This window comes from Pelophylax lessonae (assembly GCF_965119305.1).
Source record: "Pelophylax lessonae genome assembly, chromosome: 4".
Lineage (NCBI taxonomy): Eukaryota > Metazoa > Chordata > Amphibia > Anura > Ranidae > Pelophylax > Pelophylax lessonae.
The window spans coordinates 101,867,772-101,893,492 of record NC_138771.1 but is presented as its reverse complement, the minus strand read 5'-3'; positions in this window follow the sequence as shown (position 1 = coordinate 101,893,492).

Here is a 25,721-nt window from a genome sequence, read left to right as displayed (position 1 = left end):
AGTGTTGATAGAGGAATCCCTCCCGCAGAGCCATTGTGTTCTACTGGCAGGGGAACCATCCCAGCTGGGAGAACACACAATGATTATTGCCAGTGGCTATAGAGCAATAAACCATTGACAAATTTGACAGGCTGGTTGTACACAGGTTGATGGATTGATCAACTTGGGTACATTTAGCCTGCTTATACATCTTTCAAATCTGGACTGATCCCTGCTGAATCAGCCAAGATTCAAACCATCTATGGTCGGCTTTAGGATCCAATTGGTTTTTTGGGCCCCCTTAGGTATATTTACCCTCACTTCTTGTTCCAGTGACAACACTCTATCCCACTCTATCCAAAACTAAATAAATAAGATTTAACTTGGGTTACAGATGAACTAGTTTTACATTTATCTAAAAATTCCCTAAAAGAATTGTTGAGAACCTTCCACCCTCACATCTTCCCCATCCCTACCCAATAATCGTTTTATCCGTTTCTCAATATGCTGAACCTCAGCACCTGGGAGGAAACACACAATGTGCATTTACAGTACAGTAATGTTACTATTACCCAAATGTGTATACTTATTAGTTGAGTTGAACCAGCCCAGGATTGAGCTCCCTCATCCATATTCAACCACACTTGGCCCTAGTTTGTGAGCAACAAAGTGATATTCAACCCAAAACCTAGAATGTAGCTTTCACCCTAAACCATTGGTGCAAAGCATACCATATTCGCAGTACTTGCGATTGCGGCGAATATGCTCCAATGAAGAACATTTTTACAGGGAAGCGAGTCAACTTCGTACCCGATTGCTTGCTAGAGGGTACACAACAACAACGCTATGCAAAGCATATAATAGGGCCTGCCAAAAAAACAGGGAGGAGACCCTTTTCCATAAGAAAGAGAAAAATCAGGATGAAAGTGTTCGCATTATCACCCCCTACCATCGACAACATCACACTATTTGCAACATTTTACAACAACACTGGTACCTGCTCAAAAATGACAATATCCTAACTAAATATGTAAAAGATTTTCCAGAAATAACTTTTAAAAAAGCTAAATCAATTAGAGATAGAGTCATCAGAAGTCACTTTGATGATAAGAGGAGAATGAAGATATAGCAGGTACCTGGCGTTGCGGTAGTTGTAAATTCTGCGATTGGATTTATGTGAACCAGTCACTATATCTACCGAATTGACAATTGCACTCAATAAAACATTATGTAGACTGCCAAACAATAGGCATCGTATACATTATGTTTTGTGAGTGCGGGGCCTTTTATATAGGCAAGACTAAGCGACAATTCTGGCGCCGCATAAAATATCATATAGGCTATGGGAAGAACAATTTATTGTCCACGCCAATTGGGAGACATTTGGGTTTGTATCATAAAAACGACACAAAGTAGTCAAGTTTGCGGCATTAGAACACATTCTAGAGGACTCTAGAGGTGGCGAGTTTGATAAGATCATATTACAGCGTGAAGCACGCTGGATTTATACGCTTCGGGCCACCTCAAGCCCAGGCTTGAACGAAGCATTAAGTTTCAAACCCTTTCTCTGAGTAAATTGGTATAATCAAACATTTTGTGGCTTGGACTTTGTTCTCCCTAAATGCACGGAAAGCAAATGTCCCCTCTTTTCCTTAAATATAACTCTTTGAATGGATATCTATAGGATAGTCTACACATGCAAATCTAACGCCTTGGGGTGCACCATCTAGGCAACCCCTGGTGCTTGTCTGAGCAAACAGGTCCTGTAATCCGAAGTACAACTCCTCTAATATACAATCGTTGAAAAAATTGAGTATTATATATTCAGATAAATAGTTTTATATACACCTGTCTCCCTCTTTCGTTCTCCTGCTGCTCCTCCTCCTTTCCTTTTTGCATAAAACTGATACTGATTCCTAGGTGAAGACGTCCGCCTAAAAACACTAAAAAATTTGGATGTTTAATTATATAGGCTTTTACTGTTAAACAATGCAGAATGATCGTCATACTAAATGTTTAAGCAAGATGTACAATTGATATATTGGTAATTGCCATCTAAGATATGATGGCAGAGGATGTAAAGGTTCCTCTGTATCTACATATATGCTATTGTCGGCGAGGGTGCCGGAACCTCCTCCTGTTTTGCATATACTGTGTATTTCCTTGGCTACAGCATATTATCCAATGGCCACTATTGGAGTGACAGCCTGCGGGAGTGACAGGGCGGCGATGACCCACCCCTGATGGGTTGTTGGTGAGCGAACGTCACTTCTGCTTGATCTCTCCTCTTCCGGCGGAGATGCGTTCCAATGAACGTTATCTCCAGAAGTAAGTATATGACGCACTTCCGGTGCGCCGCAATCATCACCAAAAACACCTGCACCGATTAGCGGCCGGTGTGTGTGGGGTATTTAGGTCATGATACCATTACCGAATAGGACAGGACGGTGGAATGCAGGCGGAGACACACTCTGAAGTAAGTGGATTGACATTTGATATGGGCGCTGCTGAATTGAATGGGCCACAATTTGATGGCGATTCCTTCTAAATTCTACATATCCATTTTACCTTTTTTCTAGTGGCAAGAGTCCCTTTGAAGCTAATATGGGATGTGGATTTACCCTCCCCCTTCCCTGCTTCTTAGGACAGATGTACTCCTTGAATACCGCTGCTTCATACTACTATGCTTAAAGCTATAGGCTCTCCCTATATACACATATAGCTTGTAAGTATACAAATATTTGACCTTACGGTGAGGAACATATATCTAGATGTTTCTTTTATATATTAATCCACTTTTGTCTTGCTTTTACTATAGATTATATAAGAAAACCAGTGGATTTTTCTATCCTAAAATATCGGGAGTGTACACCTTTTATTGCATTAGAGAAATAGAACAATCTTTTGAGCCCATAAGGTAAATGCAAATACGAAAAAACTATTTGAAACTCAGTTTAGTGTCCTGTCCAGCTATATGATCTAAATGGCTATATACTTTTCTCAGCCAGGCGGAAAACTTTTGTCCAATTGTGTCATCCACTGCGCTGCCGTCCTTCATTCAAGACTAATTTGGAACCATAGGTAACTATGTGATACATTTTCAACTGGGATATCAGTCCGAGAAAATATTTCTTGAGAGGATATATACTCTTTACTGTTTTATAATATAGGTGGGTTGCCCCTCGCCGTCCTCATTGCTCCTATTGGTCGCTAATTTGCCACGGACTATACAGTGTCTTGCATCACAGGAGGTTGGTGAATGCATTTAATCCTTTGAAGCCGTCACATGAACAAATGTAAAAATATAAATATCTGATGAATGTATACTGGTTACTAATTGTATATTTTGTTTATTTTGCTAAGAGAGTATTTAAACGTCTGAGGTCCAGAAGAAGCGCAAAGTGAAACGCGTCGACCTTCCCAGACTAATATAACAATACTTACCTTTTGCAACGAACTACGCATAATGTCTGTATATCCAATTTAAATTTATATGGAGGTCTCCTCTTCATGTACAGTTTGGATTTTAATATGCTGAATATGTACATACATTTTCTCTTTTCTTTTGATCAATTTTAAATATGTTTTCAATAAAATATACATGTTTTTAACTTAATGATTTTGCCTGTCCAGTATGTGCCTCTAAAGTCCGCCAAATATTTGCTGTGCAACTAAGGTTGTATTAGCGGTTTCTTCTTTTGTTGTAAAATATTGCAGCTTACCAGTTCTTACAGTAGATGTAGTGGCTGCATTTGTTTTTTTTTTTTCTTTTTCCCTCTGTTTTCATCTGGTGATCGGGCCAGTAACACACCTCCTGTATTAGAGTGCCCCCACTCTTGGTGAATAAGCACTGGGGGCACATTTGGACAGCAGTCTGGGGCAGATGACAGTGCTAAATGTACTAGAAGATATAAATACACTGACAGGTATTCCCATCTTACAAAACTGTCATGGGAACAGGTGTCCCCATTGGATGATTTACCCTAGCTTCTTGTGATAAATCTTTGAAGTTTGCCCTCAGTGTCTGTGCCTGGAGACAATGGTCACCAGAACAAACAGAGGATAAATCTCCCTAGCGGGGACAAAGACAGCAGTACAATATTGCCAGAGGGGTCAAATACTTCCTCATTCTATAAAAAATAAGGTTTTTCCTTTACATACACTTTAGTGCTTACCAGTGTTGAGGTTGCCTATTTTAGAACCAAGGCCAGGGCTACTAAATGACATCTAGCACAAGAATATTCCCCATATGATGGCTGCTTCGCACATAATATAATCTGGACAGCAGCAAAAATCATGAATTACATAATATAAGCTATCCATATGGAATTTCTTGCACTAAGGAAATACAATATATTTCCAAAAGTATTGAGACGCCTGCCTTCACACGCACATGAACTTTAATGGCATCCCAGTTTTAGTCTGTAGGGTTCAATATTGAGTTAGCTCACCCTTTGCAGCTATAACAGCTTCAACTCTTCTGGGAAGGCTGTCCACAAGGTTTAGGAGTGTGTCTATGGAAATGTTTGACCATTCTTCCAGAAGTGCATTTGTGAGGTCAGACAGGCACTGATGTGGATGAAGGTCTGGCTCAAAGTCTCCACTTTAAATCACCACAAAGGTGTTCTATCAGGTTGAGGTCAGAACTCTGTGCAGGCCAGTCAAGTTCTTCCCCCCCCAAACTCGCTCATCCATGTCTTTATGGACCTTTCTTTGTGCACTGGTCCAAATCCTTTGGTGGAGGGGGTAATACTGTGTGGGGTTGTTTTTCAGGGGTTGGGCTTGGCCCCTTAGTTCCAGTGAAAGGAACTCTTAACCACTTGCCGTCGCTGCACTGCCTATTTACATCAGCAGTGTGGCAGCTACAGGCAAAATCACGTGAATAGGCGTCACTAGCTTCCCGGGTCCGTGGGGCGCGCTGACTTCAGTTAGCACTAGCGAGTAAGTTTCTGTCCCAAGTAGGTTTAGGGTACCAGCCACCCCCCAATAAAGATTTAACCCCCAGTTAACCCCTACACCCCCTGTCAAGTTGCACACTATAGACAGTATATAGCATTTGTCTATATTTATGTAATAGTGTGACTTGTGACGTGGTTTAGCGCTTGTGACCGTTACTTTTAGGCTTAGGATACCCGCCACCCCCCAATAGAGAATTAACCCCCTGATCCCCCCCTGATCAACCCCAGTTAACCCCTTCACCCCCTGTCACATTGCACACTATATAGAGGTATATAGCGTTTTTCTGTATTTCTGTAGTAGTGTGATTGTGACTTCAGTTAGTGCTAGCGAGTTAGTTTCTGTCCCAAGTAGTTTTAGGATACCCCCCCCATAAAGATTTAACCCCCTGATCACCCCCAGTTAACCCCTTCATTGTCCTGTCACAGTGTCACTTTTACAGTGTACAGTTTTTTTTCTGATCACTATTATTAGTGTCACAGGTGACATTAGTTAGTGTTAGCGTCAGTCTAGGACAGCGCAGATCCCCGCCGCATAGTTAGAAATATTAATTTTAGAAATATTAATTTTAATTCCCTTGACTTTTACAAGCTGTTTTTCACAGAAGATCTTTACAGATCTATTGTGGACCAAAGCAATTTATATGCTGGTCAATTCATCGCCGCCAACCCAAATTCGCCCCTTGCCAGAGAATTCGGCTGGAAACCTATAACGGTTTCCGAGTTTAAAACTTTTCTGGGCCTTTTCCTCAACATGGGCATAACTAAAAGGAGTGAACTGGGGTCATATTGGTCCACTGACCCAGTCCTCCATATGCGTGTGTTCACTGCATGCATGACCAGGACGAGATATGAGCAAATTCTGCGGCTCTTGCACTTCAGTGACAATGAACTCTGTCGTCTTCGGGGAGACCCTGGATATGACCGGCTCCACAAATTCAGCCCCTCGTAAATCACTTCAATCAGCGGTTTGCAGTCTTGTGTACCCCCAACAAGTTGCCTGTGTTGATGAGTACCTGATAAGTTTACTGGCTGCCTTGCTTTCAAGCAGTTTATCCCCAGCAAGCGTGCCAGATACGGAGTCAAGCTGTATAAGCTGTGTGACAGGGTCACAGGCTATACAGTTCATTTTCTTGTTTACGAGGGTAAAGATAGCACTGTGGATACCCCCAACTGCCCAGACTCCATAGGGAGCAGCGGCAAGATAGTTTGGGACTTGGTTTCACCCTAATTCGGAAACGGGTATCATTTGTACGTGGACAATTTTTATTCAAGCATGCCACTTTTTAGTCACCTGCTTGAATTTCAAATTGGCACATGTGGCACCGTGCGACCAAATCGCCGGGACTTCCCCCAACGGCTTGTAGATTCCCAACTTAGTCAGGGGGAGAGAGCCTGCTTGAAAACTGACAAATTGCTTGCAGTGAAGCGGAGGGATACACGGAATGTTTTCGTTCTGTCCTCCCTTCATGCAGACACGACGGTCCAAATTACTACGGCAACTGGTGTTTTGGAGAAACCCCTCTGTGTCCACGACTATAACCTTAATATGGGAGGGGTGGACAACCAGCATTTAGCGCCATACTTAGTTGCCCATAAGGCCAGACGCTGGTACAAAAAAGTTTCTGTTTATTTATTCCAATTGGCTTTGCTGAACGCTTTTGTGCTATACAAAGCGTCAGGACGAACTGGATCCTTCCTACAATTCCAGGTTGAGATCATCAGGGCCTACCTGTATCCAGATGCAGTGAGCCGGCTGCATGAGAGGCATTTTCCAGATGCCATCCCGAGTAACCCTACCCAAAGATACCCCCAAAAAAGATGCTGTGTCTGTAGTAAGCACGGATTTAGGCGTGACACCTGTTTTTGTTGACTCATCCGTCCTGGCCAACCTGGTCTCTGCATCGGGGACTTTTTCCGTTGCTACCACACACTAGTGGAGTATTAGCATAGGGTACAGCATGGCACAGTCTAGGGCACACTAACACAGGGTCTCGAAAGATGTTCGATGGCTATCGTCATTTTGAGAGACCCTAACCTGGAATGTTGCAGTTGAAAAAAAAAGTGTAAAAAAAAAGTTCCAAAAAAAATTACAAACAAATTACAAAAAAAAATATAAAATAAAAAAGACAAAAATAGTTGTCGTTTGAGTTATTTTTCTGTTCTTACTATGCTCTTTTACTTGTACTCTTCCTACTTTTACTGTACTTTGTTACTGTTTTTCATTGGTAACCATTTTTTATTTTCAGGTACCAATGTAATCTTTTATTTCTATTCTATTGTTAAAGGGGAGAAAGAAAATTCCTGCGCTAAGTTAAATAAATGACAGTGTATTCGATATGAATTATGTGAGCAGCTAGCACCAAAATCAACTAACAGTGATCAATAACCAAAATCTTTACAAAAAGTGCAGCGCAATGAGGATGAGCCCCCAAAAAGGGAATTGTTTGTTGGTTAGTGCAAAGCTAAGAGATATAGTTTTATGAACATTGTCCGGCATTCTATGCAAGTTTTTAGTTAAAGTAATTTGAATAATAATGTGGCAAGTGGAAAACCACACAAAAAACATATACAATATAAGCTAAATAGTGTCCAAAATACTGAATAAAGTCCCAAAACAGAAATGCAAATGAAAATGAATCCGCATGCAAGGTGTTGAGGAGAACAATCCTTTTCAGTGACACCCAGGGAAAAGTGAAAGATGGGGACACCTCTGTGCCCAAGTATCACAAGCAGCTTACCAGAACTCCTTGGCTACTCAATTTAATGAGACAGCCTCTCCCAGCAAGATGTTATACCAATGTCACCAGCGGTTGTCAAGCTCCAATGCTTCATAATCACTCCATCATATATGCATGAGTATATAAAAAGAATAAAAGCCCATAGCGTAATTCCGTAACATATAAAATCCAATTTATGAAAAGAATACTACTCACAATGAGAAGGTAAAAAACAGGTACATAGAACAGTGCGGCGTCCCGCAATTGTCCAAAGCAGCATCAAGCAATGTAAAGCAGCCGGCTCCGTAAGGGGGCGTGTGGACTTTGCGTATTCTATTGTTAACCAGTTTGCCTTTCAGGTACACTCATCAGTTGCCACACTGATTTTATATATTCTGACACAAACAGCGTTTGTGCTCAGCATATATGGAAATCTCTGATGGCAGCGCTGAAGGAGGTGATTTCACCACTGCAGTTAAAAAAAAAATGGGTATACATGAAATTTGTCATGTATACCCAGCATTAGAAAGTGGGTTTGGATGTTTTGGGTGGCTAATGATGGGTGTAATACACAATTTTCTTGCAGCTATTTCTGTTGGGTTCTATTTTTTTCGTTCAGCCCACAGGCTGCATAAAAAAAAAAAAAACCTACAATATATGCCAAACAAGGACCAGCAATGTACTGGTATAGTATAGAGTGGCTATACCAGGATGATGCCTGCAGATTTAGGCATCATCTTGGTATCGTTTTTTACAGACAGCAGTTGGCTTACATGTAAAAGCGATCCTAGTGGATAATTGGTCGCTAGACTGCTTTTACAAGCAGTGGGAGGGACTCCCCAACTCCTGCCGCCTTCTGCGGTTTTTCTCGGGCTCCCCTGTCCCACTGGTTAACCCGAGAGTGCAGCCTGTGGTTCCATTATCTGACCATAAAGCTGATTGAAGATGAGAATGGCTCCAATCATCTCTATGGCCTAAGATACCGGAAGCTATGAGCATTTAATGACTTCTGTTTCGCTAGAAATAAACAGCGCCATTGGGAAATTACAAAAGCATCTTATCACACCAATCTTGGTGTGGTCAGATGCTTTAAGGTCAAAGGAGAGATCTAGAGTCTAAAAGACCCCAATTTTTTTTAAAAAGAGTACCTGTCACTACAGATTGCTATCATAGGGGATATTTAAATTCACTGTGATAACAATAAAAATGATTTAAAAAAAAATGAAAGGAAAAGGGTAAAAAAAAAAACATAAAAAAGCACAATAAATAAAAAAAACAAAAAAAATCAAGCCCCCCTGTCCCCCCGTGCTTGTGCGCAAAGGCGCACACAAGCATTGGTCTAGTGTCATATGTAAACCGCAATTGCAGCATGCATGTGAGATATCGCCACGGACACCAGGTCGAGGGCAGTAATTCTTGCAGTAGACCTCCTCTGTAAGTCCAAAGTGGTAACCTGTAATGTCTTTTAAAGGCTTTTAGAAATGTACGTAGTTTGCTGCCGCTGCACGAGCGTGTGCAATTTTAAAGCATGTCATGTTTGGTATCTATGTACTCAGCATAAGATCATCTTTTAAATTTTACCAAACAATTAGGAAATATATAGTGTATTTGTGCATTCAATTTAAAAAAAATGTATTTTTTTCGCAGAAATTGTATTTGGAAAATCTGTAGCAAATACTGTGTGACAAAAACATTTGCAACATCAACCATTTTGTTCTGTAGGGCCTCTCCTTTAAAAAAATATATAATGTTTGGGGGTTAAAAGTAATTTTCTAGTAAAAAAAATATATTTTTTCATGTAAACGAAAAGTCACAGAAAAGGCTTGGTTTTCAATTGGTTAGAAGAGTTAGTGATGTGTGGCTAAGATTGAACATAAAATGCCAGGACAGTTCAAACACCCCACAAATTACTCCTTTTTAGAAAGTAGACACCCAAAGCTATTTGCTGAGAGGCATATTGAGTCCATGGAGTATTTTATATTTTTCCCTAAGCTTCGGGAAGGTGACAATTTTTTTTTTGTTTTTCCACACAAAGTTGTCACTAAATGATATATTGCTCACGCATGCCATGGGTATATGTGAAATGACACCCCAAAATACATACTGCTGCTTCTCCTGAGTACAGGGATACCACCTGTGTGAGACTTTTTGGGAGCCTAGTTGTGTACGGGACCCCGAAAACCAATCACCACCTTCAGGTTGTCTAATGGCGTAAATTGCTTATTTTACTTCCGCACTACCTGTCACAGTTTCAGAGGCCCTGACATTTCAAGATAGCACAAAACTCCCCCAAATGACACCATTTTGCAAAGTAGACACTCCAAACTATTTGCAGAGAGGCATGGTGAGTCCATGGAATATTTTATATTTTGCCACAAGTTTTGGGAAAATTAGATTTTTTTTTTTTTTTTTTTTTTTAACACAAAGTTGTCACTAAAAGATATATTTCTCACACATGACATTATTATGTGGAATGACACCCCAAAATACATTCTGCTGCTTCTCCTGAGTACAGGGAAACCACATGTGTGAGACTTTTTGGGAGCCTAGTTGTGTACAGGACCCCGAAAACCAATCACCACCTTCAGGATTTCTAATGGCGTAAATTGTGCATTTTACTTCCGCACTACCTGTCAGTTTCAGAGGCCCTGAAATTTCAAGATAGCACAAACCCCACCCCCCCCCCTAAAATGATCCCATTTTGCAAAGTAGACACTCCAAGCTATTTGCTGAGAGGCATGGTGAGTCCATGGAATATTTTGGGGTGTAATTACACATATACCCATGGCATGCGTGAGCAATATATAATTTCAATGACAACTTTTTTCAAACACCTGTGACAAAAAAATCCTGTCTCTCAGGACATTCCTTAGGATGTCTACTTTCCAAAAAGTGGTAATTTGGAGGGAGTTTGTACTGCCCTGCCATTTCAGCACTTCATGAAATGAGCTAGGCAGTCAGAAAGTAAAAGCTGCATAAATTCCAGTATTTACACCATAGTTTGTAGACGCTATAACTTTTGCGCAAACCAATAAAAATATGTTTGTTGAGATTTTTTTTGGTCAAAGACATGTAGCTAAATATGCCAAAAATTAAGTATATTGGATATTTTTTAAAAGACAAAGTAGAAAATGTCATTTTTTCTCAAAATTTTCACTCTTTTTTTTATTAATATCGCAAAAAATAAAAAGTGCAGAGGTGATAAAATACCACCAAAAGAAAGCTCTATTTGTGGGAAAAAATGGAACAAATTTTTTTTGGGTACAGCATTGCATGACCGTGCAATTGTCAGTTAAAATCATGCAGTGCCAAGTTGAAAAAAGTGGCCTGGTCATTGAGCAGCAAAATACTGCGGTCCAGAAATGGTTAAAGTGATTGTAAAGTCTTGTTTTTTTTTTTTTTTAAACAAACATGTTATACTTACCTGCACTGTGCAGTTGGCTTGGCACAGAGTGGCCAGGATCCTCCTCTTCCTAGGTCCCTCTTCTGTGCTCCTGGCCCCTCCCTCCCGTTGAGTGCCCCCACAGCAAGCAGCTTGCTGTGGGGGCACCCGAGCCGAGTCACAGCTCCCTGTGTCCATTCTGACATGGAGCCCTGACCCGGCCTCGCTGCCTCTCTCTTCTCATTGGCTGACTGACAGCAGTGGGAGCCAATCGCGCTGCTCTCTAAGCCAATGAGGAGGGGAGTCCCGGGCAGCTGAGAAACTCCAGCAACATCACAGGATAAAGATGGGCTCAGGTAAGTAATAGAGGGACTGCTGCATACAGAAGGTTTTTTTTTATCTAAATGCATAGAGTGCATTAGGATAAAAAAACATTCTGCCTTTACAATCCCTTTAACCACTTCAGCCCCAGAAGATTTTGCCCCCTTAATAACCAGGCCATTTTTTGCAACGGACATTTGCATGGCTGTGTAACATTGTACCCAAATAAAATTGATGTCCTTTTTTCCCCACGAATAGAGCTTTCTTTTGGTGGTATTTGATCATCTTTGTGATTTTTATTTTTTGCGCTATAAACAAAAACTGAAAAATTCTGAAAAAAAAAAAACAATATTTTTCACTTTCTGCTATATAACATTCCCAATAAAAAAAATGTAAAAATCAAAATTTTTCATCATTTTCGGCCAATTTGTATTCTGCTACATATTTTTGGTAAAACAAAATCCCAATAAGCAAATTTTGATTGGTTTGCACAAAAGTTATCGCGTCTACAAACTAGGGGAAAGATTTATGTCATTTTTATTTTATTTTATTTTATTTTTTTTTACAAGTAATGGTGGTGATCAGTTATTTTTAGCGGGACTGCGACATTGCGACAGATCAGACACCTAACTGACATTTTTGGGGGGACCAGTGACACTACAGTAATCAGTGCTACAAATATGCACTGTAACTGTAATAATGACACTGGCAGGGAAGTGGTTAACTCAGGGGCGATCAAAAGGTTGAGTGTATGCCTACGGGGTGTTTTCTAACTGTGAGGGGGATGAGCTTGTGGAATCAACACAGAGACCTGTGATCCTAAATAGGAGTCTCTGTGCTTAATCCTGAGAGAACAACGGTCTGCCGTGTTTACAACAGCTCCACAGGGAGCGATCGCAGGTGCCCAGTGGCAATCGTGGCCACTGGCCCCGTGAGTAAGCATATGGGGGTGTCAGCATTGATCCAGGTCCAATGTCACTTGGGAGAGCCAGAAACATGACACGGATGATCTTTATTGCTGGCTATAAGGATGGCATTCTGACCAACACTGTGGTGGGTAGGCATTCTTCCCACTGACCACCAACGTAAGTGGCATTTTCCCAATAATCCCTTGAAAGACTAATCTTAGCAAAGTTTCCCTGAGGCTCAGAAGTGATTTCAAGGGTTCCTCTGGGTTAAAAAGATTGAGAAAGATGCCATAGACAGTGGGGTGGGAAATCCTGTGTCAAAATGTTATAAATTCTTGGCAATTACAATTCAATTTATGGATAAAGTAACTTAGAATAAACTTTATAAATTTATTGTACTCTGAAAAATAAATGCATCAAAATAGGTTAGCTTTACTTTGCTCATTTGCCCCCTTAAAATGTCTGTTCAGAGTGTGAAAGCAGAGCTTTTGGTTGGTTTTTACATCTGCAAAGAAACTGCTTGGTTATAAAATAATAGAATAAAAAGATGATAAATAAAAAGTCTCATTCCGATCTCTGATGTATGCTACAATGATGTACACCACAGGGTGGCACTGCTGCAGCATGATTAACATGCGCTGCTCTGCCAAAAGCCTTAAACACCATTTCATTTGAAGAATGCAGCATTTTTACTTTTTTTTGTCTAATTTTTAATAAATATTCTAGTAGCGATGACTGAACTGATATGCCCAAAGCAGGATTTACAGAATATTTGGCCAGTTTGCTAGAGGCAAAAGTTTGCTTAATTGATTTACTAAAAAGAAATGCGCAAGAGCAGGGAAAAATTGTTATGGAGATAAATGTTATGCTTGCAGAGCGGGTTTGCATAAGTGTGCAGATGGATGTGCAACAATCGCTAATGTGTACACTTGTGTTTCAATGCATACATCGCAGCCCCAGTTTGTAGTAAGCATTGAACATGCAGATGATAGTTTTACTGCATTATATTATGCTAGAGTGTACAAAGAAATTAACAGGTTATAATGCTTCATCATAAGAAGCAGGTATGCTTGCTAAGGTATGAAATGCCCATGTGCCAAACAAAGACTGCTGCGCAATCTGAGCAAATATGGCAGGGTAAAGCTGAAATATTTGCTGATCCGGTTAAGCATATATTATCTTAAGAGTCATATGTATTCCTACTGGAATCTTGGCGTGCTTTGAGTATTTCTTCCAAATCTCTATGTAGGCAGGTGCAGTTTAGCCTCCCTACACAGGTGGTGCTATTTCGGCACAATCAAAAAATTGGTGCAAAGCACCTGTCTCCTGCGCTCTGAGAGGTAATTTTCTAACCACATCCAGCCACACCCCTGCGGCTACCGAAGACCTTCTATTTGGTTGCTCTTGGATGCTTTGACCTTGCAGCCCCTACAAGAAAAGTAGTCTGAGACCACTAGAATTGAAAAAGGAACACAAGAGCGCACCAGTCTAGTGCATTATCCTCCACAAAGGTTTTATTTGATAAAAGGTATAAAGATACTCACAAACAAATTCTTGGTACAAGCATATCAAATAGATGTATAGCCCTCAGCATCAGAACCAAAGGGTGTGTCGTCCTCCGGAGCTTGAAGGCTTACGCGTTTCGACGCCTAGCCTCTTCCTCAGAGCCTCTGCTGTTTCGGCAGCCACTATGCAGAGGGAAGGGAGGCTAAAGAGAGCTCTTGCTCCTCTGGGTCCTCTGTAGGTGTCATCAGGGGAGCAGCTGTCTGATTGGATGCTGCTTCACTGAATGACCTCTGTGGCCATCATTAGGGAGGGCAGTGCTAATAAATACCAGGAACAGTGCAGTTGATTTACTAAAAATGGAGAGTGCAAAATCTGGTGCAGCTGTGCATGGTAGCCAATGAGCTACTAACTCAGCTCGCTCAATTAAAATTTGATTAAAAAAAAAACAAAAAAAAACTGGAAGCTGATTGGTTGCTATGCAGAACTGCACCAGATTTTGTGATCTCCAGTTTTAGTAAATATACCCGATCGTGTCAAGAGCAGGGAAAGGTTCTGGTGAAGGAGGGAGAGAGCAGGGACCTCATGTTGGATTCTGACCAGTATACTTTGTGGAGTTGGGGATCGAAACTACCTTCTGCCCCTCGAGTGCGCTTACTATCACAACATTAGCCACCTCCTTCATCAGATGCTGCCTGGGATTGTAAGCTTGCTCTTGTGTCTTCTACTGTGTGGAGATTGTGCTTTAATTGCTTGCCGACCGCCCACAGTAATATTACTGCGGCAGAGCGGCTCCCCTGAGACCAGTCACGTAGTACTAGGTGACTGGAGTGCATGTGATTCCGGCAGTGTGTGTGCGCGCCGCCGGAGCCGTGCTCCCGCTGTGTCTAAACACAGCGGGAGGCGGGCCACAAGAGGAGGGGCGGCAATTGCCGCCTTCCTTCCACGATCATCCGGGAAACGGAGCGAAGACCCCCCCTGCTTATGTATACAAAGCAGGCGGATCTTCTGGGAGACAGGCAGGGACAGATCTGAACTGCAACTGCGATCTGTCTGTGCCTGTCACAGAACCCCCCCCCCCACACACACACACACAGTTAGTAAGTGTATAGGCATACATTAACCCCTTTGATCACCCACAGGGTTAACCCCTTCCCTGCCAATGGCATTATTACAGTAACAAAGGGGTCCAATCTGTCCACCGCAATTTCGCAGTCCCGCAAAAAATCGCAGATCGCCGCCATTGCTAGTAAAAAAAATAAAATTACATAAATCTTTCCCCTAGTTAGAAGACGTTTGCGCAAACCAATCAAAATACGCTTATTGCAATTTTTTTTACCAAAAATATGTAGCAGAAAACAAATTGGCCTAAAATGTTTTGATTTTTACATTTTTTGGGGGGGAATGTCCTATAGCAGAATGTGAAAAATATTGTTATTTTTTCAAAATTTGTTTATAGCGCAAAAAATAAAAATCGCACAGGTGATCAAATACCACCAAAAGAAATCTCTATTTGTGGGGAAAAAAAGGACGTAAATTTTGTTTGGGTACAGCCTTGCACGACCGCGCAATTGTCCGTTTAAAAAACGCAGTGCCGAATCACAAAATAGGGCATGGTCAGGAAGGGGGTAAATCCTTCCGGGGCTGAAGTGGTTAACAATCCTACTGTGAGGAAGCATTATGCTGAATTGGCTGTGATATTTAGGCCCTCGCCACCTTGTTGGAACTGGAAGAGATCATAGGGCTATTACCAAGTGTCATTTATTGTACTAATACAATGTGGCCCATTCCTTGGTCTCTGTGTGTAGTTATTCCACGTTGGATACCAACTACATGTACAGTAATCCAGTGTGAACCTTTGCCTCTGTGCAGGAGCCTCCTGTAATAAAGACTGGTCACTGCTGCTTTATCTCCTTATGTGCAGAGATTGGTCTTGTCTCCGCCCCCTCCTGTAGTTTCTTGCAGGCAGCCTGTAGTGTGTGGAGCCAGCTGGGCCCCTCCCACAGCTCTGCCCCCCTCACAGGCTATGTACAGCATCTTGATGATGTCATCGCTACTTTTATATAGTAATAAATGGGTTTGCAAAGATATTTGGTGCACAAAGAATGAATTTATATTCTTTGTGACTATTGAAATGAAAGTGTTAGTGATTGGAATTTAGCATTTGTAGCTAACAGATGTTACACAGGCCCAAAACATTAGAAAGAAAAAAAAAATAGTTTTTATACAATGTATGCCATCATTAAGCAGATGTATGTTCAGATGCTGGAGAATACTCTTCTTGGCTACGTTAGGTGCTGTATGCTGTGACTGGTGATCATGTATCGCCTTGCCTCAGAGAGATACAGTGAATACTATCATAAGGTGACCACATTTTCAAAATTAAATCCAGGAACACCTTACAGACCATGCCCACTTTTATTGTGGGTGGGGCAGGGATGAACCAAGGGGTGGGGATAATAGCATTATGTGAAGCACACCACACAAAATAATGGGTGTGGCCAAAATCTGCTTCCAGTGGGAGGTAAGGGTATGGGGGTAGGGGTATGGTTTAATAACACCTAAACTTACTTTGCTTTGGAACAAGAGTGCAGGCCCAGATGTGCACTGCAGGCCCACCATCACCTCGAGCAATGAAGCCTGCACAAGCCGAGAGGGAAGTAACTGGAAAGACTTTCCTATGTTTCTATGCATGATTCTATGCATTAAGCTAAAAAATGCCACATTACCCGTTTCCCCCTTTCCTAAACACTTACCGGACTCCTCTCAGTGATTCAGCGATGTCCTGGCTGCAGCTCCATTCCCCTGGTCTCACAGGAGACACATAGTTGCTGTCAGTCAAACTCCTGTGAGGAGGGAGCAGGGGCATGGTTTACCAGCTCTGTGTGTCTATGGACACACACAACCCAGCTCGAAAGCACACCCGCATGGGTGCTCCCTCAGCATACAGCTTTCTAGGGGGGGGGGGGGCACTCGCAGGAAAGAGAAACCAGATAGCTCTGGCAGAGGACTCCAGAAAATGAAGGTAAGGTAAGTATAACATCTTTTTTTTTTAAATTAAAACAATGTCTTTACAATCACTTTCATGTTTCCCTTATAGTTGTTATGAAAGCCTCTTCCATGAGTTATTGGTCAGATGAGAGTGTGAAGGAAGGGGAGAGTTAGGATGCTCTCCTTGCTGATGTCTCCTTGCCCTGAAGATCCAACTGTGAGGACAGCATCAGTGGTTTCCTTGCCACCGCTGCCCCCCTATTGAATATTCAAACGTTGAGGAGCCTGTTAATAAGCTTGACAGCTCTGTACTACCCCAAGGTGCTGAGTGCCTTAGGTATCCAAGCAAGTTGCTGGGTTCCCTGCTGGGAAATCCCTGGACTCCTGCATTCTGCCTGGGTTTGGACACCCAAGAACCCTACCTTGGCCTGACTACAGGGGGTAGTGATCCAAAAGGTGGCACAAGAATGTGGACTCCTATACCCCTGCCTGGGAAAAAATGTAAGAGATAGAGAAGAAGAATACAAACTGATATGACTCACAGATCTCATAGGTTATTAGGATATGGGTCAAGTACAATCTCTTTTATGGCTGTCACATCTATGTCAATCATTTACTAACTGGAAGGCACTGAGCTCAAACATTGCATCCCATTCACAGGCAGGCATGACAGGCCAGTTCAACTATCAGACCCCCAATATTACTGGAATCTGTACAAGGAGCTTTTGTTTCAAATATTTTACAGTGTCCTTCTTTCAGAAATGAGGCTGCTTCCCAGAAGTGGTTATTTGTGTTGTTCTCTACTTTTACTTTTGGGGATGGGGGGAGATCTACACTCAAGACAATGTGTTATGCTATAGGCTGTGGGGGGGGGGGGGGTTACTTATAAAGGAGCTGCAATAGCAGTGATCTTGAGCAGTCAGTTGTAATATGTCTCCAGTCTCTGAGAGTCTCCTGCACCACATCTCTAGAAAGCCCCATGACAGTCTCTGACCATCTACTGTAGTATGTCTCATCTCTAACAGTTTTCTGTAGCATAATAAACACCGAACACTATGTGTGGCCCTTTGGTTATGTAAGGGGGCAACACTTAAGGGCCACTATTAGACATGTGCAGTTTGTTTCTCTCCAAATGGAAATTGGGACAAATTTTCAGTTTTCCGAAATTCAGATGAATCCAAATTTTCGGATTACAATAGTACTGAATTTAAGCGAATCCGAGAAATAATGAAAAAAAAAAACATTCAAATGAAATTTGAATTTGAATTGATTCAAATAGTTTTAAAAACAATTTTGAATAGTTTTCTAATTCGAATTTTAAAAAACTATTAAAATAATTTGAAAACTATACAAATTCAGAAAATTCTAATAGATTTGAGTACGAATAAACTAAACTAATTCTGAAAACAAATTAAAAGGATGAAACACATTTATTTAAAAAATGTATACAAATTTCGAAAGAAACAGTTGGCCCACCCTTTGCAGCTGTAACAGCTTCAACTCTTCTGGGAAGGCTGTCCACAAGGTTTAGGAGTGTGTCTATGGGAATGTTTGACCGTTCTTCCAGAAACGCATTTGTGAGTTCAAGCACTGATGTTAAACAGGAATGCCTGGCTCACAGTCTTCACTCTAATACATCCCAAAGGTGCTCTATCAGGTTGAGGTAAGGATTCTGTGCAGGCCAGTCAGGTTTCTCCACCCAAAACTCTCTCATCCATGTCTTTTTGGACCTTGCTTTGTGCAATGGTCCAATTCATTTGGGGGGATTATGGTGTGGGGTTGTTTTTCAGAGGTTGGGCTTGGCCTCTTTGTTCCAGTGAAGGGTACTCTTAGGGCGTCAGCATACCAAGACATTTTGGGCAATTTCATGCTCCCAACTTTGTGGTAACAGTTTGGGGATGGCCCCTTCCTGTTCCAACCTGACTGTGCACCAGAGCACAAAGCAAGGTCCACAAATGGATGGGCAAGTTTGCAGTGGAGGAAACTTGACTGGCCTGCACAGAGTCCTGACCTCAACCCAACAGAACATATTTCGGATGAATTAGAGTTGAGACTGAGAGCCAGGCCTTCTCGTCCACATCAGTGCCTGACAAATGCGCTTCTGGAAGAATGGTCAAACATTCCCATAGACACACTCCTAAACCTTGTGGACAGCCTTCCCAGAAGATTTGAAGCTGTAACAGCTGCAAAGGGTGGGCCAACTCAATATTAAGCCCTACAGATTAGGACTGGGATGCCTTTAAAGTTCATGTGCGTGCAAAAGCAGGTGTCCCAATACTTTTGATGATACATTGTATTTGTTTGAGAGGTTGTTGCCATTTCCATTTCAATCGTTGTTGCATATACTGTATACACCCTGTATATATAGTCACAATAAATATCCCTGTAAATATAGCCTGTGTGGGTTACAGAGTCATAGGCTCTGGGAACAGGACACCCGAGAAAAAAGTGGTGGCTATGGGGATAAAAGCTATATACTGTATGTACTCTATAACTGATAATCCTATAAAGCTTGATGAGATCTGAAGGGATCTCTGCATGAAGGTAAAAAACCTTTACTGTGCAGCAACCCCCAGCCCCCTAATACTTACACGAGCTCCATCTTGATCCAGTGATGTGTAAGAGAGCAGCAGCAGGTCTATTCCTTCTCATTTGCTGAGACAGCAGCAGGTGCCATTGGCTCCCGCTTCTGTCATTCACAGCCAGTGAGCCAATATGGAGAACGGGGGCAAGGCCAAGCCACACTCAGTGTGTAAATGAACACATAGAACAGCGGTTCGGGAGCGAGGCTGCTTGGGTGCCCCCATTGCAAGCTGCTTGCTATGAGGGCACTCAGCGGGAGGGAGGGGCCAGGGGCACCAGCGGGGGACCCGAGAAGAGGAGGATCAGGAATGCTTTGTGCAAAACCACTGCACAGAGAAGGTAAGTATAACATGTTTGTTATTTTTTTATTAAAAAATTGCCGTTAATATTACTTTATTAACTTAAGTTAGTCAATAAACCAGGGATCGGCAACCTATCGATCACGATCTACTGGTTGACCACAGACACTAGTCTGAGCTATCTTGCTGGAAAGCTGACAAAGCCAACACAGGTGGTGGATGCAGTTTTTTCTTTGATTGGCTGTTGACTTTGAAAGCCTGCCTTGTGTGCCTGCTATGCCCTAGTGGCTGGGCACTGTTTTAGCCAAGCTGCAGTTTGAATTTCCCAGCACTGCTTCTTCCCTCACAGCAATTCTACCAAAGACAAGAGAGTGGTGCTTGAGGGATGGCACATAGCGAGGCAGAATTGTGAAAAATCAGCTATGAAGCATTGTAGTGAAATAGCTGGTAGACAGTTTTTCTTTTTCTATGCAATGGTTTTTCTTCTCTGCTGATAGCCTGCACTCAGAGACACAGTGTGTATCAGCAAACACAACTTTGGATATTGTCCTCTACCAGCAGTGACAGTGGTCACACAGCCATACTTTCCCAGAAGGTCCTTAAGTATTCCTGGGAAAGCAATCATTCTATAGCTGCAGTTGACCCACCAACTAAGAACCCTTTATCCAGGTTTAAGTCTGGTGAAGGCTTGTGTCCAACCCCCCCATGTTATTTTGCTGCCTTGGTGAAAATAGGTGGGAACATTGGTATACCTTCAACAACTTACAGGGTGGCACATGGAAGCCACATGCTTAAAGTATACTGCACTGATCTTTGCTGGCCATTCCCTCCTGTCCATCCCAGGAGCTTTTATGTGACATCATATGGAATGAATGGGATGGGAGGGGAGCACCAAAGGAATGTGTTACTGCCAAATACCTGCTTTGCGTATGATTAAAATCACTGCCCTGCTGACCTCTGCCCTCCACCCTGCTGATCCCTGTACAATGACTTACCTGACCCCTGACCACCACCCTGCTGACCCCTGTACCTTTGCCCTGCTGAGCCCTGTACACTGCCTTGCTGATCTCTGTCCTTCTCCCTGGTAACCCTTGTACATTGCTCTGCCCTAGACCCTGCCTTCTGCCCATCTGACCCCTATAATTCCTACAAATTTCTGCCATCTGTACACTGCCCTGCATACTCATAACCCTTGTACTCGACCCTAGAAACTAGAGATCGACTAGTTATCGGCAACACCGATATATCGGGAGCCGATATGCACTTTCCCTGATATATCGGAATCGGCCTTTTAACCGATATTGCCAATATTTTCGTGACGTCATCGAGTATGTTGCGCCACGCACCTCCGCACACTGGACAGCTCTTAGGCCACCTCCCTCTGCCTCCTACAGTTTCTTACCCACTGCTGCCACACTGTAGTCTGCATGCGGCACAGGCAGTCAGTCTTGAGAGTTGGGGCAAGAAGAATTCTGCTACATCTAGTGAGTGCAGTGACAAACAGTGTGACAAACGTTCTGTATTCTATCTGTTCTGTGATAAATGATAACAGTGACCAACAAATACTCTGACAAATGTTCTGTATCTCTCTGTTCTGTTCTGTAACACAGCTGCCACGGCCACCCACCCACAGCTGCCCAGTGCCAGCCAGCAACCCAGTCCAACACAGTCCAACCAGCCAGCCAGCCACAGGCCCTGCCTGAGTCCTCCTCTGTCCTGACTGTACCAGCTCTCCAGTCACAGGCCCTGGGCCTGTACGTGCCAGGCCAGCCACCACACAGGGTGCCAGCCAGACAGCCACTACAGGGTGCCAGCCAGACAACCACCCACCACAGGGTGAAAGCAAGCCACCCACCCACCACACGGTGCCTGCCAGCCAGACAGCCACCCACAACAGGGTGCCAGCCACCACAGAGTGCCAGGCAGACAGCCACCCACCCACCACACGGTGCCTGCCAGCCAGGAAGCCACCGAAAACAGGGTGTCAGCCACCACAGGGTGCCAGCCAGCCACCCACCGACCACACGGTGCCTGTCAGCCAGACAGCCACCGACAATAGAGTACCAGCCACCACAGGGTGCCAGCCAGCCACCCACCCACCACACGGTGCCTGCCAGCCAGACAGCCACCCACAACATGGTGCCAGCCACCACAGGGTGCCAGCCAGCCACCCACCCACCACACGGTGCCTGCCAGCAAGACAGAAAACCACAACAGGGTGCCAGCCACCACAGGGTGACAGCCAGCCATTTTGTGTAAGCCTAAATTAGTGTCTGACTCCGACTGACTCTTTCCTGTTTCAATGGAGATAGATGGAGATAGAAAAAATTAAAGTGTGGTCTGGGAGTATTTCTCTTCTCCATTGCCAGGAAAATCAGTAGCACTGTGCAAAACATGCAAAAACAATGTGAGAATGGGATCAATAACTGCAAAAACCAAAAATACATATAATCTTTGGGCCCATCTAAGAGTTCATCATCTTGAATTGTATCATGCAGGACAGAAAAAACAAAATGAATCACAAGGTGAATCATCCCTATCCCAGGCAACAATAACAGATATGTTTCAGAAAAAAAAACAGGTGGCAAAAATCTGATGGAAGATCACAACTGCTGGACCAGTGTTGCCAACCCCCGAGAGGGAAATTTACTGGCAGAACGTCCAAAATTTATGGACGGCACCAATTTTTTACTGGCATTGCAAAAATGTACATAAACAGGCTGTTTTCAGTGCTAAACCGTGCACATATCAATACTTAAACTATAAACATGTAGATAGAGCTATTAGCAATGTGTTTAGGTTAAACAAAAGTCAAAAACCATATTTCTCCATTAACATGAAGATCAGATTAATATAACCCAACCAGCACAGCGTTCCCCCATATATCAGAGTCCACTGCATTCCCCTTTACATCAGAGTTCCCTTTTACATCAGGGTCCGCAGAGTTCCCCCTTCGCACTGTAAGGGGAGAATCCTGCAGACTCTGATGTAAAGGGGAACGCCAGGAACTCTGATGTGGGGGGGCAATCTGGTGACCAGAGACCACCTTACACAGAGTGAATACATTAAGATATGGGGGGGAGGTTACTAATATAGAGGGATCTTTATATCAGTGCCCCCTTACATCAGTGACCCCCCCATCAGACTGGTCTGGCGGCTCTGTCACTGACCTCCTCTCAGGTGCACTGTGCAGGGCTCAGTCAGATGGCCCCTGTCTCCACTCCGCAGGCCCCGCACATCTGACTTCTCCCGTGACCCCCCATCCCGGCAGCGCTCTCACTCTTGACTCCTCTCCAGAGTCCAGACTCCCCTGCAGACATGATAAAAGACAAGAGATCGTCAAAGACTGCGGACATGGTACAGGAGGTGGTCAGAGACTGCGGACATGGTACAGGAGGTGGTCAGAGACTGCGGACATGGTACAGGAGGTGGTCAGAGACTGCGGACATGGTACAGGAGGTGGTCAGAGACTGCGGACATGGTACAGGAGGTGGTCAGAGACTGCGGACATGGTACAGGAGGTGGTCAGGGACTGCGGACATGGTACAGAGGGGTGGTCAGGGACTGTGGACATGGTACAGAGGGGTGGTCAGGTACTGCGGACATGGTACAGAGGGGTGGTCAGGGACTCCGGACATGGTACAGAGGGGTGGTCAGGGACTGCGGACATGGTACAGAGGGGTGGTCAGGGACTGCGCACATGGTACAGAGGGGTGGTCAGGGACTGCGGACATGGTACAGAGGGGTGGTCAGGGACTGCGGACATGGTACAGAGGGGTGGTCAGGGACTGCGGACATGGTACAGAGGGGTGGTCAGGGACTGCGGACATGGTACAGAGGGGTGGTCAGGGACTGCGGACATGGTACAGTGGGTGGTCAGGGACTGCGGACATGGTACAGAGGGGTGGTCAGGGACTGCGGACATGGTACAGAGGGGTGGTCAGGGACTGTGTACATGGTACAGGAGATGGTCAGAGCTCTCCACATGAGTGTCCTCCTCCTAAGTCCCCTTCACCTCTCCACAGCCACAAACATCAGTGACATTACTAGTGCAGAGTGAGTGAAGCTGTGACACTGCCTGTGGAGAGGTGAAGGGGGCACAGGAGAAGGACACTGATGTCCTCTGCCCCCTGACTCATCTCTCTACTCCAGTCTGCTCCTGCTAGCTGTCGGAGGCTCGGAGCCCCAGCACTTACCAGTCCTCTGCCTCAGCTGTCACAGTCTGCGACTGCTCTGTCCACTCCACCATCCATCCAGCATCTTCTAGTTCACTCCACTCCAGTCCACAGACAGAGTTAGTGACTCGGCCAGCAGCACTTACCAGTCCTCTGCCTCGGCTGTCAGTCTGCGACTGCTCTGTCCACTCCACCAGGCATCCATCTAGCGGCAGCATCTCCTAGTCCACTCCAGATAGACAGAGTGAGTGACTCTGCATTGTCGCTGGCGGCCGGCTGCGGCGGCGGCGGGAAAACTTAAATTATGGCGGGGGCGGAGGCAGGGGCGGGCGCAGGCGGGCAGTGCAGTGGCACTCGTCCAACGAATAGTGCGAGTCTGGCAGTCTGCATCGCTGCGAGTGCGAGAGTCGAGAGAAGAACTCGGGGATCTCCGGAACTGCGCGCTGCGCATGCGCAGTTCTGACAGTGCCGCCGCCGCAGTAGATTTACGGGCACTTTTCTCCTGCTACGGGCATTTACGGGCAGGAGAAAAGTGCCCTTTTTTTACGGGCTGTCCGTAATGGCAACACTGTGCTGGACAGAGTAATCACTGAGATGATGGTCACTGATAACCAGCCATTTACAATAGTGTCTGACTCTGGATTTAAGCGGTTGATGTCCATAGTTGAGCCAAGATACACACTGAAGAGTGACAAGTTTTATCAAACTGAAATGCTGCAAAAGATTCACCAAAAGGTCGTTGACAAAGTTAAGACTATGCTGCAACCAGGGAATGCTGGCAACTCACTCTCATACACAATGGACTGCTGGTCAGGACAAACAGAATCACTAATGAGTCTTACATGCCACTACATTGACAGCGGATGGACAAGAAGGCATTTGGTGTTGAATACAAAAGTGATGCAAGGATCCCACACTGGGGAGTACATTAAAGAAAAGTTTCTAGGCATGCTAGAAGAATGGGGAATCAGCAAAGACCGAGTGATGCTTGTGCTGCGAGACAGTGGAGCGAACATGGTTAAAGGTATGAGACTTGCTGAAGTGTCAGACCTCAGTTGCATGGCACACACCCTCCAACTGGTGGTAAATGATGGTCTGTCACACCAGAAAACTTTGCTGGACATTATTACCATGCTGAAGAAGTGCGCAGGCCATTTCCACCATTCTGTTCTTGCCAAGCAGCGACTGAGGTGCATTCAGGAAGACCTTGGCCTACCCAAAAACAACCTGATACAGGCTGTTCCAACACAATGGAACTCAACACTACACATGTTACAGAGGGTGCTGGAGCAGAAGCGAGCTCTCACTATATATTCTGGTGAATATGGACTTGGAGGACCTTCTTTGCCCTACTGCAGATCAGTGGGACATAGTAGGCAACATTATAGAGACGCTCGTACCCATTGAGGAAGTAACACTGGAGGTGAGTCATTACGACTCATCTGTTTCCTCTGTGATACCATGTGTGAGAGTCATGAAGATGCTTCTTCAACAGAATGAAGGACCTAACACACACGTGGCATCAAAGTATGTAGGCAGGCCATGAGGGACAGCCTCGCCAAAAGGTTTGAGAAGCATGAGGAGAATAAAACTGTTGTGCTTGCATGTCTTTGGATCCTCGATACAAGAACCATCCTTTCCCTCTGATGATGTATTGGCCCAGGCAAAGCAATGGCTGACAGAAGATATTCAACAGAAGGTGCAGGAGGTTCCTCCTGATGAAAAGAAAAGTCAAGGACAAGAAGAGAAGGTTTCTGATGTGGAAGAGCAGGATGCAGGAGAAAAATGTCCCAAAAGACAACGGACAGAAGAGAAAATTAATCTTGGTCAAAGAGATGCAATCTTCAGCGTTTTATTGGGGCCTCATGCAGAGGATTCATCAGAATCTGCAATAATGAGCCTGGA